This window comes from Bactrocera latifrons, unplaced genomic scaffold, assembly GCF_001853355.1.
Source record: "Bactrocera latifrons isolate USDA-ARS-PBARC rearing strain unplaced genomic scaffold, ASM185335v1 scaffold_5, whole genome shotgun sequence".
NCBI classification, from domain to species: domain Eukaryota; kingdom Metazoa; phylum Arthropoda; class Insecta; order Diptera; family Tephritidae; genus Bactrocera; species Bactrocera latifrons.
The window spans coordinates 1,605,460-1,622,756 of record NW_017537156.1 but is presented as its reverse complement, the minus strand read 5'-3'; the positions used below and the strand labels follow the sequence as shown (position 1 = coordinate 1,622,756).

The 17,297-nt window shown below is 34.9% G+C and overlaps 1 protein-coding gene across 3 annotated transcripts in view; it reads left to right on the top strand.

Moving 5' to 3' along the window:
* Window positions 1–17,297, top strand: part of LOC108973710 (uncharacterized protein DDB_G0283357-like) — a 111,561-nt gene that overhangs the window by 57,707 nt on the left and 36,557 nt on the right. The gene's annotated exons all lie outside the window — the stretch shown is intronic.

Sequence of the window (17,297 nt, the reverse complement as noted above, 5' to 3'; positions counted from 1 at the left end):
TTTACGTTAATTGGTATCACCTCAATTCCAAGTAGCGTTTTGCTTGCGTTTGCTGGTTTTATTTTTATTTTCGCATATATTGCATTTATCTTTTTCTGCTTTTCGCGCAATTTTTGTTTATGACTAAAAGCCAATCCGTTAAAAATGTCGGTGTTTAGTTTCGTGTTTTCGTTGTGGATTTCAAAATATGGCCAATTGGCAATTATTTTCATTTTAGTGTGTCGTTGAAATTAAAACCTCAATTTTTCAATTTCGAAACATATGAGCAACGCCCGGCTAGCTTCCTGTTGCGAAATCTATATTAGAAAATTAAAGCGAGAGGAATTAATTGTGATCACTCATAGCTTTGTATAAAGCGCATAATTAATCTGACTAAATTGAGATCTTCATAGCATCTGTTCATCTATGAAAACATACTCGGCAGGTTACATTTTACAAAAGAAATTTTGCGACATTTGGTTTTCAAATAGTTGTAATCGAAAAAAAAAATCCGTCGTCCATGCCTTAAGAAATCTTAATCTAAAAGATCTGTGCAAAACTTCATGAAGATCGATTGAGAAGTTCTCAAGAAATTCTGCCAAACAACTTCAAAACCACAGTTTCGAAAAAAAACGCGACCAAAAAAGCCACTTGAATTTAGGACAATATTCTAGAGGTGTTATAAAATTTAATAAGAAATAACAAGCCCTTAAGGTCTGTCAACTTGGTAGCTGCTTTATCGAACATATATAGAAAATCTATATAGAAACTCAATCCCGCTGCAAACGAAAAGATTAAATGATTTCATACATAAAACACTGCCATTAAAAATCTTCAAACCCAACAGTTTCCTTTTATTAAGGCACAAAGTATAAATCTACCTATAAAACGGCATTCAACCAATTATTATTGCGGTTATGTAGTATTTGTTTTTTTTTTTTTTTGTGTTTCCTTTGAAAACCTCCAAGCCAACCGCAGACTAATTAAGCAATCCAATTTAATAATTATGAAGATATTAAATATATAAAATGTGCATTTATCGCTAACTTGCATCTACTTTATGACGCCTGCTTACTAACAGTTGCTTGGCCAAGCTTCAAACTAATTTTAAACCGCCACAATTCTTTCTAAACTGCTTATATTAAAAAACAAATATGATTGACATTATTTTTGCGAGAGTCAGAGCTTTTGGAAGAACATATAAATATATATAATGTCCTAAATAATTAGATTTTCTAACAGCCTTTAGTTTTCGAACCAATCAAACACACTAATCAAGCACAAAACTCACTCAGTTATACGGGTCATTGGTGAATGGTCAGGGCTAATGCTCAAGGTTAATTAAATAATTATTTTCTCATATAAAAAGTTGAACCACAGCTCAATAACATATTAACTCAAGCGATGCCTTAAAAATAATGTGAATAGGTAGACATTGAATTAAGGAGCAAAAAAGAGGCAATTAATTCGGTAAAATATCAAAGTATGCTAATTTATGTCAACATTTCTGCTTGATCCCATTTTTTTTTTTAGTTCTCAAACATTATAGTATCTTTTGGCTTCCACAAAACGTGGAATAACAATAAAATTAGAATTAAAACACCTTTAATGCTGCCGAGCGAAGAACGATCAGTAGTAGACTATAAGCATACATATGTATATACGAGAATTTCAGTAATTAGGGATTACCAGAGAATATTTTATTTTTATGTTTTTTTTTATTATATTTTTATTTTTACTTTTTTTATAATCTGGTTTAATTTTATTTATTTTTTTTTCAAAAATCACGAAATTGCTATGCTAATTTATTCTGGGTATTTGCGTTTGAAAACTGGATGATTCGCAGAAATGGAAGTAAATTATCATACAAATTTAACGCATATATGATTTTGAACACCTTTTTTGAGAAGGAAATTTTTTTGAAAGTAATATTAGAAGAATCAATTGAATTTATAATATTAACAAGACTTTAATAAAAGATAGAGCGTGTTGTTTTTTTTTCTATAAAATCGCGTGTGCAGAAATGTTCTACTCATCATTATGAACAACTCTGCCTAAGAGACTATAGATCTAAAACCGGTTTCGAGCCAAAGATTTAGAAAGATAGAATATATAATATTAACTTTCATTTCGATATGCCAAAAAATTAAGACACTTCGCCTTGAAAATCGCTGTATCGAAACCGGTATAAGACCCATATTCTTTTAAGAAAAAATCAAAATGATCCTTAGAACATTTCCCGCATATACGATTTTTCCTTATTTCTTAGCTTCTTGTGAATCTACCTGCTCTACTGTACAGAGCTTGTCCGGAAAGTAATAGGACTGAGTCGATTTAAAAAAATGTATTGAACCAATCGTTACAATTCTTTAAAAACTTTCAAAATAGACTCCTTCTGCGTCGATACAGAGCTGCCAGCGCGATTTTCAAGCATTGAAGTCGTCACGAAAGGCATTCTCCGGAATAGCCTTGTGAGCCGAGGTGCATGCTGCTTCCCGTCTGTCATCTCAAAATACTTGCCTTTCAGCGGCCTTTTCGGGGAAGGAAACAAAAAAAGTCCAGCGCCGACATCTGGGCTATAGGCCGGCTGCGGAAGTGTTGGTATGCCGACCTTGGTTAGGTAGATGTTCACAAGAAATGCGGTGTGAGCCATAACGCTGTCGTGGTGCAACTTCCAATCGCCTGGGATGTATTATCAGACTCGAGTGACCCTTCTTTTGAGTCTCTTAAGGACATCCACGCAAAACATTCCGTTGACGGTTTGTCCAGGAGGAACAAATTCATGGTGGACGATGCTTTTGATGTCGAAAAAGACACAAAGGTGCTCGGAGACAACTGAACAGCCGCTCGTTCCTTAGCTAATAACGTGCTCCACCGCATCCAGTCGGTGCGCGCACGCTCCGAAGTACAGTCGCGGCGAAAGAAAATCAATACTATTACTTTCCGGACAAACTCTGTATACATGCGTACAATTTTGTAGCTGTAAAATAATTAAAATTTGCAAAATTTAGAAAATGAAAGAATCGCTTGTAGAAATATGATTTTAGATTTTTGTTATAATTTTAAAAATTCAAAGGAAAAGATTAACCTCACTCACTGCTGATTTCGATATAAAACCTGTTATATACCAGGTGGCTACTGTCGCTTTAACTCTTGATTCAACAGACCATATGTACATACATATGTTTTTCTTTTTGAATTAATATTCATCTATTATCTAAATTTTCAAAATTTACGCCAAATTTATAACTGTATAGGTCCTAGACGCTTCTACTCTACATAAACATTCACCAAATGGCAACCAAATATAAATTTGATGCAAAGCTATTCACTGCTTAGCGAAGCTTATTTATTGCAATATTTGATTTTTGCTATTTTTTCCAAAATTTCAAGGCTAAAACCGAGAAAGCATAACTGCAGCTAAAATATAAAAAAGTAATTAAATAAATATTTATGTTCGCTTTGGACGCTTGCGATTTATTCGCTAAATTTGCTTAATGAATGCATTAAAATCCGTAAAACTTAAGATAACGCCAATGATAGTGATTAAACAAACTTTGCCAATAGATATTAGACGAATAAAATAATCTTTATTTGCATATTTTGAGTTTTATATAATAACTGGATTTTGCATAATATCGTTTAAAGTGACTCCATATCAGTTTTTCATAGTAGCGAGCCCAAGCGGTGATTTTCGAAGTTACTAAAACGTGTCAGAAAATTTTATGGGAAGAAACATTGCACCTTTTTATGTACTCCTACCAAATATAATATAATATTATATGAGCCCTTAATATGGAGCGAGCCCAAGCGGTGATTTTCGAAGTTACTAAAACGTGTCAGAAAATTTTATGGGAAGAAACATTGCACCTTTTTATGTACTCCTACCAAATATAATATAATATTATATGAGCCCTTAATATGGAGCGGTGCGTTGGAGGGAGTTCGTCAGATTAGAAAAAAAATCGATCTTTCGGGAAACTCGAGCGCGTCAGATTAAGAGACGGTAAATTAAATACATGGAGACGAGTGTATTTTTCAATATTCTGACAGTTTGAGTGTAACTTAGAGAAATAGCATGGTGACAAAGTTGTGAAAAAAATACGCCACCCTAAAATACTCGAGCGCGATAGATTTTTTTTTTCCATCATCAAATCCTATAATCTGATAGTTTCCATGGGGCGATAAAGATAAAATCGTAAAAGTGTGTATCCCCCACTCCTAATTTTCTTTCTCACTCTCTCGCACCGTCCTCATACTAGCGTCTGCCGCCATGATGCCATCTCAGCTGATCATCATAGCGTGGTTGTTGTTAGTAGACGCTTGACACTTTTGATTGTTTGTTTTCTATTTTTGTTTCGTTTACAGCGATCAGAAACCAACTTCGACGATGACTCGAATGACGAAAATTGAGATGTTTTTTTTTATATTTATATCCATTTTCATATTAATAAATGATTCAACTTTCTATACATATACATATATATATACACTGTTTTTATTACATCCTGTAAAAAAAACAAGCACCAAACAGAATTCTTCCACTTTTAAACCGTCAGATTAACGAGATCCCTCTATATAATTGTGAGATTATCTTTTGGGAAGACTGACATCAAGTTCATCTCTCTCCATAAAAATCTGACGCGCTCGAGTATCTCAAGGTCACCTTTTTTTTTTGAAAGTTTTAAAATCAGTCATGACTTTTGGTCACGTCGAAATTGTCAGAAATTTAAATGGCATACTTTTTAGAGGTTCACTAACATTCACTTTGAAAATCTGACACGCTCAAATAACTTTCTTTTTGTTTTTACCTCTCATTACGGCCCTCCCCCTTGAATTGATTGTCAGAGTAATATATATCGACTATCAGAAATGCAATGCGCGTATATACCCTAAATGACTGAAGCACTTGAGTATTTTTATGTGACTCTTTTTTTTCACATTTTTGAAAATAATCACCCGCTCTTCCCCCCACAAAAATGGAAAACTTGACCTAGACTTTCTTTTTTTAAACGTTGTCTTTATAATTTAGTAAGTCTCCATGACGCTCCAGTAACTGCAAATTTAGCACTCCAGGCTCCCCTACTATTTTCTACATTTTCGTTTTCATCAAGCATTCACATGGAGAAAATGATAGCTGAGTAAAGCGGAGAAAGTGTTATTGACTACGAACCGTGGTACGTATTACGTCATATACTTTTTTAAAATACAAATCTGCATATAATTGATATTAAAGAATGGCTTTTGTACACTGTGTAGAAGTTATGTTTTGTTTATTTTATTTATACCAAAAACGACGTTTTTTATTTGTCACTGTACATAGTTTCGAAATTTCTTCTAAAATAATATCTATGAGCTATGCTCAGACCACCAATTGCTACAGCCTAACGAACTCCTGAAGGCTTAAGTTCCTAGGTATGCTGTGAACCCTATAAGCAGCACCTGTTCAAGGGTTCGGCTTAAATGACCTGAAACATCGTATGAATCTCCGGTGACGAAGTAAATAAGCATTCACAACCCCAAAAGGGCTGTGTTGACAGAACGTTTATCCATGAAGCTGTTGTATAAAAATTCCTAATTTCTAAGCTAAGTCGGAGTCACAGTTGACGGATAGTGAACAGTCTGGCAAGATGTAGGTTAGTTGTCAAAAACAAATAAGGGTACATAACAGACGGTAAACTAAGAAAGCAAGCAATGAAGTAGGACCATGATTTTGACCAACGATTTGGAAACGTTAAACATGGGCTGACGGTTGAAGTATTCTATTACCAAAGTATGTAATAGTAATGTCGTGCAAAAATAGCTTTTGGGATAATGTCACAGGTACCTCCGTCCTTTAAAACATCAAGTATGTGTAATACTACGTCGTCATTATATTAGCGGCACAAGCTGAGTGGATTTAAACCTAACTAGTGCTTCCTCCTGCCTTTGAACTCGAATTCCCATAAGGTTTCGTGTCAAATCTCCTCTTTGCAATGCATAGCTAACCACAGTGGCCGGGATCTAGCGGAGATAGCGGCTTGAAGCGGGGACCCATTACAACGTGAATAATGAAAATAACGAAAACAACGAAAACAAGAAGCGGTTTTTATAACTCATGATTGGATATGAGACTGCAAGGGGGTATTCTGGGCCTTCATATGGTATTAAGAATTTTTGACGCGACAATGCAAGCTAGCGCATTCTTATATCGGAATGATACCTCATCAAAGGTTAGTTAAGAAAAAATAAATTTTACTACTAAGCTTGTTTTGGCTTGAAAAATATTAAATGTCCATTATTTTTTTTTTTGAACTATTAATTTCTTCCAATCCCGTCACGAAATTTCATTGGAGATACCCTAAAAAAAATTCCCTGAAAATTTTAGCTCTTAATATTAACGTTAAGAATTGGACCAAGGCATGTCAAATTTTTCCGTAGAAAATACACTACAATCGTGATTTTTTATCTTTAATTTCCTACAGCTCAGAGGTAATTTATGGTATCGCTTTGACTTTAGATGCATATTTTTCAGAATTGTTCACTATACAAAAGTGCCCAGTGCAACAAAGTCGGAACGCACACCGGCGGAGCAGTACGGGGCTCTAAACCTGATTTTTGTATATATCTCGTAAACGATGGTATGTAATAAAAAATCTATGAAAATTCCTTACAGCCTTACTTAAAGAGTCGAATATCTCAAAACCTATTAATGATAGCGGTTAATACATTGGACCTTTTTTATAGCAAATAAAATTTCCTACAAGTTTGTCCTGTACATTTTTTTATAGCTTTTGTCATTTACGAGATATATAAAGCACCCTAATGTTCATATATATGTAGTAAATAGCACCTAAAACTTCTATAGCTTCACTTGAAAATCGAGTGGTACAACAAGTTCCTCAGAAATACTCGTGGCTAATTTTTGCATCTGAAATTTGTATTCAGAACCCCAACAGCAATAGTACTGAGTTCTTTCTATCAGTATTTATTTTTCATAACATAAATGAAGCGAATCGAACTTTAACTAACGGAACTGTGCGCATTCTTATTTGAAGCCCTCTGGAATGTCTGTGTATTGATACTCACACTACCGTTACCGCTCAAGCCAATAAAATATTGAAACGGGCACTTGAGTTTTGAATGGCTTTCGGCCACACTAAGTGTTTTGATTAACACTTCTTTATGAATAAACAATAAAAAAAAATGTCATTTATTTCTATAGCTCCAAGCGGTGATGTTAATCTTAGGTTGCTCTAGGCATTTATTGAGCAAAAATACATGTACACCCATTTGATGCTCGCATCACTGGACCACGAAGCGTGAGATCTTTGTTTAAGTTTCCTTTTTATTTATAAAATTTTTTTATTAACTTGTCATTTACTTTGTGCAATAGTTTCTCTTTGCATATGTGATTTATGATAGCAATCTTTCATTGTCAAATCTTTCTCAATCAAAAACTATTGAAGCATCCACATATTTTCTCCGCTGTAAATGCTTTCTTAAGAACCTTAAATTTGCATATATTTGTTTATTGTTGTTTCTACCTTTATGCTAACTTTACAGCTTTATTCGCCACGCTTTGAGTGTCTTTGCTTTACACGTGTATTTTTCTTGAGAATTTAGGTTTGTGTGCTTGAATTTTGGTTTTTTTTTTCATTTTTTTTACAAACGCCAGCAGCATTCTCAAAGAAACTTTTTTATTGTATTTAACGTTATAACGTGGATTCTTCAACGCTTTTTGCAGCTATTCTCACATTTTTGCTATTTTTAAGGCAATCAACTATAAATTTTTGTTAAACTATAAATTTTACTTCAGCTAATATCTTGCAGAATCTCTCGAAATAGCATTCCCTGGGGATTTTCGGTCATTCGAGATGATGTTATTAATCAGCATTCAATGGAGAAATGAGAACAGTATATAGACAAATAAATATGGTAAATGGCAACGCAGAAAGTATTAAACTTTTTTTATAAAGGGCGATCCATTTCGAGGTTTCCTACTTTTTTTTAAAGAAAAAACACAGAAACTTCAATTTTTACGGAGAATCATTCGAAAGAACAATATTTGGCTCTTATTTTTTTAATATTATCTCTTTTAAATATTGGCCGCTGCTCGTCTTAGGTGGTCCATCCCAATTTTCGATGGATCGTTCGGACATTTTGACTGGTAACTGACAAATAACACCCATGATGAAGGCCAAAGCCTGAATCGAAGCGGGATTGTCCGCATAGTCTTTAGACCTTACAAATCCTTATCGGAAATAGTCTATGGGATCTTGGTAGCCAATCGACTGGTCCAAAACGTGAAATTATCTGATCACCGAAACGTTCTCTCAAGTGAAACCGTCTTATTGAAACCAAATGTCATCGAGATCACGTGATTCGATTTCAGGCATCAAGTTACGTTCTCACCGGCATCATTTTTGAAGAAATATGGGCCGAATATTTCACCGACCCATAATCCACACCAAACCGTTGGTCTTGAATCTCTTCAGTTTGCTTTTCTTCCCATATGCGGCAGTTTTGCTTGCATAATCATTGAGTCTCATCGCTGTCGCTTGAAAAGAAAAATCTCGACCGTAAATGCGCCAAGTTGTTTCATACGTCACACATAGGAGTATTTTCCGTCAATAACCGGACAAAAGTGAGAAATACAAACTACTACAATGCTACTCAAAATTGATTTTTTTTAGTACCCAAGTAACCGTACTACAATAAACCGATTAAATGAATGACCTCCAGCCCGCTATATTGCCAGACAAGTAAATCGGAATCTATACTTCGTTCAGTACGCACGTCCTTATTCTCGATACTCTCTATGGTGTTTTGTGTTGTGTGAAGTGAATGTGGAAAAATATTTATTATGCACTTTTTGAGACTGCGAATTTTTTGATTTACTGTGAACGACGCCGAATCGACTCTCTACAGGTACTATATTTTCTTCAATGCGTGCTGAACCTTATCTATTCGGTTTAACTATCGGTCTTGATGTTGTCGAATCGAATAAATGATCTCGAAGCGAAAGAATGTAAGTTTTCGGTGATAAAACTTGGGTGGAATATACTATAAATTTTTTTTTTTTTTGTATTACATTAGAATTTTTTTTTTCCAAACAACATCGTTGAATTGATAGATGTGAACTTAATGAAAATCCGAGTCTGTAACGGACGAAATTCATTTTCAAACACTTTGACAGTAGAAACCTCAAAATATATGTTATAATTATTTTAAAATAAAAGTTTTGGAAAAATTCTGTATAAACCATTGAAATTCTTTTGTAAACCGTATACATGATATTTATTTCATTATAAATAAAAAAATGTAAAACATTATTTACATTTGTAATTCCTAAAAAAAACTAAAACCTCTAATTTATACGATTCGTAACAGTTATATTGTTCAATCAATTAAAAATCTGCGCAACTGGATTTGTATACATTACATTGATTTTATACCTCATTTTCCTCTAAACCTTTTAATACAAATATGATAAATAGCAATAAACTCTGCATTTACAAAACTAATTTAATTAATTAAATTACGGAATTTTTGAGAAATTCACTGACACAGTGAAAGTTTATAGAAATAGCAATTCTCCACCCAAACTGTCTAGATAAAGCGTGCTTGCGTGTGAATTCTGCGCACGTTTCGTAATATTTGCTTTAACCACATAACGCCGTTATCTATGTCTGTATGTCGGTACAACATTTCACCGCTACTATTACACACATTTAGCATAAAAATAATATTTTCCGCAACTTTTGCATGTTTATAACACAACTAATAAATACTGCAAATAACTGAGTGTAGGAAGTTTTCTAGCGAAATTTTTCTATGAAATCACCCATTAAACGGAGTGAAATAAAAGAAAATAATAAATAAATGCGCCTTCACTTATGGCTTCCGCCTCCATTTCTGCACGAAACCGCCGCTACTTACGAGTGTTTTTCTGCGCCAACAGTTCCTTATTCACAAATAAATTAAAAGAAGTCGAAACACTTTTTCTTAACCCTCTTTTTATGGGTATAGACCGAAAATATTGTCGCCCCTCATATTGCTTGGGTTTTTGTGCCGGCTTTTTGAATGACGTGACTGTCATAATTTACAAAAACATCCAACAAATTATAACGGTCCATGCCAAATAAAGTCATCTGTATGTAAATGCTTTAGGAATAAAAAAATGTCATTACTTTTCAGTGACAATTGAAAGTAAAAAACATTAGCTTAGAAACTTTGCCAAAATCAGCGCGATTTTCTTTTACTTAGCTTGCCAAAAGAAAATGCTAATACTCGTTTTGCAGCACTAACTTGAATAGTTTTATTTTCATTACACTATGCGCTTCCGGTGGGAAATCGCAAGTTTGAAAGTTGATTCGTCTTAAAGTCTTGCACGTGCTTCACTGTTTCGCATGTACAGTCGAAATGTGATTTGTGAAAATATTTCAACAATGAATCATTTTGTATACTTTAATTGGCCATCGATGTCGACTCACGCTGTTTGGTTTTAAAAATACTTTCTAACTATTGCGCATATAGCTTTCAATCTTATGTCACGGCTTATAGCTTTGAAGACCAACAAAACATGTTGCCACTTTTTATATATTGCTATATATCACAGAGCCTAAATTACAAGCTTCAACTATGAGACCAGACCAGATCCATCGTGTATCATACTATAGGAAAAGCTAGCGGAAAAATTTGAAATTCTACCCTCTATCCATATCTAATCAAGTACCAAAAAAAAAAACAAAAACGATTACTTAGTATAATAACTAAAAAGCAGGAGCTTTGTAATGTATGCAAAGAAAAAATAATATTTAGTTCTAACTAACGCTACAACTGCTTATACTGACTCGGAAACCACTCCGTAGATCTCAATAAAATTTGGGCCTGCCATATTTTTAATAATCTCTTCAAGCATAAATGACGCACATGCATAACAGATATTGGAGTTAGACGAAATCGGCCAATATAGTTCCGCATAAAACGCTATGCTTCAAAAGTGCTTAAAATATTATATTACAGAACTCAAATAGTGCAAATTTTTCTGATTTGATATATGTGAACATTTCATTCTCTTTTGCTTCAATATTATAATTCGAAAGGTTTTTCAAACTTGATTAAACGAGTTTGTATGGCAGCTAACGGCTGTTCTCAAAATAAGCTGAGAGGCGTTTCTGGATATCACAAACTTCGTGGCAAACTTAAAAATAAATTTTCAAAAAAAATTTCATCGAAATATAAGGCTCATTCGGTAAAAGGATTTTATGCTTTTCAAGTTCCCAGGTCAATGAAAAAATTACACCTTTTTATTCGAAGTTTCCGGCATCATTAATTCTGATTCACTTTAACGAATTCCGGGTATTTCGTAAACATTATCTCCACTTCTTTCCAGCAGAACTTGATTTTTTCCTTTGCATACTCATAATTACACGTTCTTTGTTAATTTTTGTTGTTGAATCAGAAATCCATGTTATTGCTTTTATCACTTTACCAACTTTCATTAAATAAATAAATGTACGCTTCTGACCTGCGGCGATTAATTCCCAACACACATAATTACATACATTTGAATTTTTGCGTTGAGCATGTTCGCCGAGTGAGCACTCACTCAGTATTATTCATTGCAAACAACAGTTATGAGAATCAATAAGCCTTAATGGTACGAGTAGTGTTGAAGGGCAATTGAATTGATAATGTAGTACACTTGAGATATCTTAGTTATGTTGTAAAAAAAATAAACAAAGCAACAGGATTTTACCTGCCCTGCGGACTTCAGGTATCTAAGTACAAAACTCCACACGAGTATGTTTGATAGTCCCAGCGCCGAAAGTTGCTGGAAAGAGATTCACAGAGCTAATTGCGCTTTCGAAATTACTTTATGGTCACATTTTACACGGATTTGGATTTCGGGAAGCGGAAGATTTTAGAGGATGAGAAATCTTGTGAAAAAAGAGGTTGAAAATGAGTGATGATTGTTAGTTATGGTTCGTTGCAAAATTATTCTTCTGAAGTGTTGCTTTTTGAGAAATTTAAAAAAAATTTAATTAAAAAGTTTAATACATCAAACTGCTAACAAAATGCAGTGATTAACTAGATGCTTGAAGTGGCTTGAGTGACCTTACAATCTCTCTTGCATGAGAGGTAATTTCTACAAAGAATGCTAATGAAGAGTTCGCAATAGTAATATTCACCGGTACTAAAGATGTATAACAATATAAAAGCTTTCAAAACAGCAGTTAAAAGTTCTAATTGTTGAATACAAAGCTTAAAACCACAAAATTTCTTGTAAAATAAGAAAAATTATATAAAAACTGCTGTTTTTAATATTTCCATCCAAGTTAAGAAAAACACGCCAATCGTTTGTTCCTTTAGCAGTTTAGCGCCAATTTCGAGATATCAAGTGCAGCCAGGTCCTTCTCCACCTAATCTCTCCAACGGAATGGAGGTTTTCCTCTTTCTCTGCAGTTGTCAGATGTTGTCATCGCCCATTCCTAATGAGTATCTTATAGAGTTTGTTCTTTGATCGTCGAGAGAGGACTTCTCAATCTATACAACAGTTATTTCGCGTTGGATTTCGAGGCTGGCATTGTTAATGGTGTTAATAATGGTTCCAAAAAACGAAATTATCTAAAACTTCGATATTATAACTGCCAATAGTGACGTGGGAGCCTAATCGCGAGTGCGACGACTGTTTCTTTGATGACAGGAGATATTTCGTCTTGCCCTCGTTCACTGCCAGACGCGTTTGCTTTGCTTTCTTATCCAGTCTGGAGAATGCAGAACTAACGACGTGAAAGTTGCGGCCAATGATATCAATATCATCGGCGTACACCAGCAGCTGTACACTCTTATAAAAGAGTGATTCAGCTCTGTAGATTGAAGAAATCGTACGATAGGGTCGCCCTGCTTGGTATCGCACGGCTCAGAGAGGTCCTTCTCGACTGTAGCTGATCGATTAAGCTCAAGTTAAATCTCCTGTATGAAAAAAATTGTATTCGGGAATGAATGAATAGACAAAACAAAATTACGATATTTTTATACCCTTTAGCGTGTTTTCTTGTTTTATACCACATTTTTTAGTAAATATTTCGTGGCATTAAAATCTTAACTCTGCATTGTATTAAAAATTAAATTATGTTAGCGAATTTAAAGCTTCCGTTGTAGGGAAATGATTTTTCATTCGAAGTGTAATTAATTTAATTATTTTTTACTTAATCATCTTTTTCCACAAATAACTTAAGATCACATATATTTGTTATTTTTTTTTTTTTAGAAGTGCCAATTTACCTTAAAATTATTGCTAAACTCAAATCTCTGCTTATTTGCTTCATTGCACAATTTAATCGTTTTCGATTAAATATTATTTTGCGTAACTTGCAACATTTGACCGAAGCATGTGAAACTTGCATACATTTTATCGACATATACTCATCTACCATACATATGTACACACAATATAAGTAACTGAACCACCGCATCCATAACCAATTATTAATAGTGAATCAATCATATACATTTTACACACCTGGAACTACATGAGTACATGCTTACATTTATACATACATGCATATGCATACGTGTGTATCAATTTCCATGCTGCAATCACACTTGACCGCCTTTATGGCCCGTAGAGTCACGCTCAATACCCTTTAATAATTCAATTAACTTTGCGCGCGGTGAATACACCACGAAATGCATAATGGAAAGCCGAAAAACGAAAACAAAGCACAATACCTTTCAAATTTGAAGAGACCAAAGGAATTGAGCAATCAAATGTCAGGATGGCTGTGAATGCACAGCTGGAAGACAATTGTCGCGGACGCAGCAGCATTTGCAGTGGAAGTGAATGACAGTCGCTGCTGCAGTGACACGTTCACACACACATATATACAGACACATGTACATAATGAAAACCAACAGCAACAACAACAAACAATGAATATGTCAGTTCATAAATGGTGCAATGGTAATACGGGATTGCAACAACAACAATTGCCACCAACAGTTGCAGCTACCACAGCGCTGTCATTAAGTATTGTATTGTATTGTATTGTCTTGTTGGTTCGTCTGAAAAAAAAACAACGACAACAAGGAACACATTCATACTTCATTTTTGGTAATGCCTATACTACCTGAGTTTGTGGTTCATTTGTTTAACCTAGCGAGTTTCAAACCAACTTCGTTGCTGTTGCAGTTGCTACAGCCAATTGTGCTGTTGTTGCCATGTATGTACTTGCATGGGTAAATGTTGCTTTTGCATTCATTTGCGTGCTGCTTGATAACCGTAAATTATGGCGTAATAAAATTGTTAAGGGCTTCATTATGCATTATGCTATTTATTATGACATTGCTGCTCGTTGTTGTTGTTGCTGGCATTATAATTGCCAGCACATATGTGCGCGCAGTGCTGTTGCACGTTAATTGCGCGTGTGTAACATGGCAATTTCTCGCAGAGTACGTGTTTTTATTTTCAAATTAGTAGTTGGTTAAATAAAGATGCCTGTTGAGTGGCGATAAAGCGGCGAGCAGGCAAAGTGAAAAACGAAAGGCAAGAAATATACCTTTTCGTAAGAAATGATAAAAGTCGTGAAATGTGATTGCATTTAATTCAAAATTCAAGTACTTCACTTACATGCATATACGGCTGTGGATGTTTGTACTTATTAAATAATTAATTTTATTACAGTCTGTTTAAGTTTTGAAGTTCAGAGTGCATGGTTACATAGTAAAATTTATAAAAGCGAGGTTGCTCTGAATATTTCATTTGCAAATAAAAATATCTTTGTCGTAAAGTTTCCTCTCACAGCCTTGATAATAACAAGGACATAACTTGACTCCAAGTCCAACAATTAATTGTGTATCCAAGCCAAAGTCGCACATAGCGTTGGGACATACTTGAAACAAAATCTAAAATCAACCGCGATCAATCTGGTAAGTATCCACTATAAATACAATACGCATTAGGGTGTCCGTTGTTTTACAAACTTATTATTCCCCGAACATGGTTTGTAACACACAGAAGTAAACATCGTAGACCCTATCACGTGCTGAGTCGATTTAGACATATCTTTTCTTTTTTAGTAGAAGGAAGCATCGAAAGCCATAAAGCGAAACTTTAATCGGCTATGCCTACCCACCCTACTCCCAACTCAATCTCTCCCACCGGATTAAGTATTACTCCATGGGAGAGAGAAAGACTTGAAGTCTCTATCATACGGATTAACTGACGCCTTATATACCATATATGTCCTAAGTTTGCCATAATTAGTGATGTCAAATTTTCCTTCGAAAAACTAAGTGAAGTTTTTAACTTGTCTCTTACATTTGAAAAACGAGTCCATAGAAAATTTACGTGCTCAGAGTCGTGTATATACTCTGTACATACACGTCAGACAGTACGGACTGAGGTCGTGATGGAATCGGAACATATTGCTTCGAAAGTACCACTCAGTATTTGTGGAAGTCTTTAGGTGGAAGTCTAGGTCCCCATATGGTCTATCTATCCACGAATGGAATTCTGGGATTAGTCTGTGTTGCTGCCACATTGTTATGGTTTTGGTTCTTTCCTCTTTTTTACGCCTACAGACGGTTCTAATAGATGGTGCAGTCACATGAATTCGTCTCCCTGAATGTCAACATACTAGCTAGAATTCAGCAGCGTCGCTTGATATCGTTTCGAAAGCACTTGTTACTCGTATAGCAGTGAGCTTATGCACAGCGTTTATTTGTTTTGCATATGCTTTCTATCTAGGGCCTGCATACAATATGACTGAACTCATTGCTTTTGCTATTAAAGCTCGCCGGCTGGAACACACACAGCCATTTGGACCATACTTTTTGAAAGACCCTAATATATTTTGTTTGCTTCACGCCAGGTGTTCCTTAAGATTTAATTTCCAATCCAATATTACTCCCAGATACATCAGCTGCGTCTGCGAAATATTGTCGCATTCTCCTATGGTGAGTGATAAGTCTAAGTGTAATTCCTAAGCTACGCTGAGGGAATCGCTATCTAATCAACCTAATCTATAGGGTCTTCTTGACAAACTTATCATATTTAATACAAAAACTGAAACCTCAGGCGGCATTTGCATGAAATCAACTTGGGAAATAACGGACGTCCGAATACATATAACTGAATACATATAACCAACGAGAAAGATAAAATGTAGTGATTAGTCCTTCTATTTTGAACCCTAACATAAAAATATCCAAAAACAGGTTGGATGGTTGATAAATGAGGGTAGCAGATACTCAAAAGATATAAACGAATGCAAAGCATTTATGAAAATGTATTATAAACCATTTACAAAACTAAACAAGTAAGGAAAGGCTAAGTTCGGGTGTCACCAAACATTTTATACTCTCGCATGATAAAGTGATAATCGAGATTTCAGGCGTGGTTTCATCCATATTTGGTACATGTCATTAGGGTGTTAAGAAAATATTATATACCGAATTCCATTGAAATCGGTTGAGTACTTCCTGAGATATGGTTTTTGGTCCATAAGTGGCCGACGCCACGCCCATTTTCAATTTTTAGAAAAAGCCTGGATGCAGCTTCCTTCTAACATTTCTTCCGTAAAATTTAGTGTTCCTGACGTTTTTTGTTAGTCGGTTAACACACTCTTAGTGATTTTCAACATAACCTTTGTATGGCAGGTGGGCGTGGTTATTATCCGGTTTCTTCTATTTTTGAACTGTATATGGAAATGCCTAAAATAAACGACTCTATACAGTTTGGTTGACATAGCTATAGTGGTTTTCGAGATATGTACAAAAAASTTAGTATGGGGCGGGGCCACGCCCACTTTTCCAAAAAAAATTACTTCCAAATATGCCCCTCCATAATGCGATGCTTTGTGCCAAATTCCATTTTAATATCTTTATTTATGGCTTAGTTATGACACTTTATAAGTTTTCGGTTTCCGCCATTTTGTGGGCGTGGCAGTGGGCCGATTTTGCCCATCTTCGAACTTAACCTTGTTATGGAGCCAAGAAATACGTGTACCAAGTTTCATCATGATATCTCAATTTTTACTCAAGCTACAGCTTGCACGGACGGACGGACAGACGGACATCCGGATTTCAACTCTACTCGTCACCCTGATCACTTTGGTATATATAACCCTATATCTGACTCTTTTAGTTTTAGGGCTTACAAACAACCGTTATGTGAACAAAACTATAATACTCTCTTTAGCAACTTTGTTGCGAGAGTATAAAATGGTTACTTTGAGCTTCAAATTGCCTTAACAACCCCGAGCTCTTCGGATTTAGTTTCCAGTGACAATTTCTTGTGCTCAGACGTAAAGGGAATGATCACTGGGAAG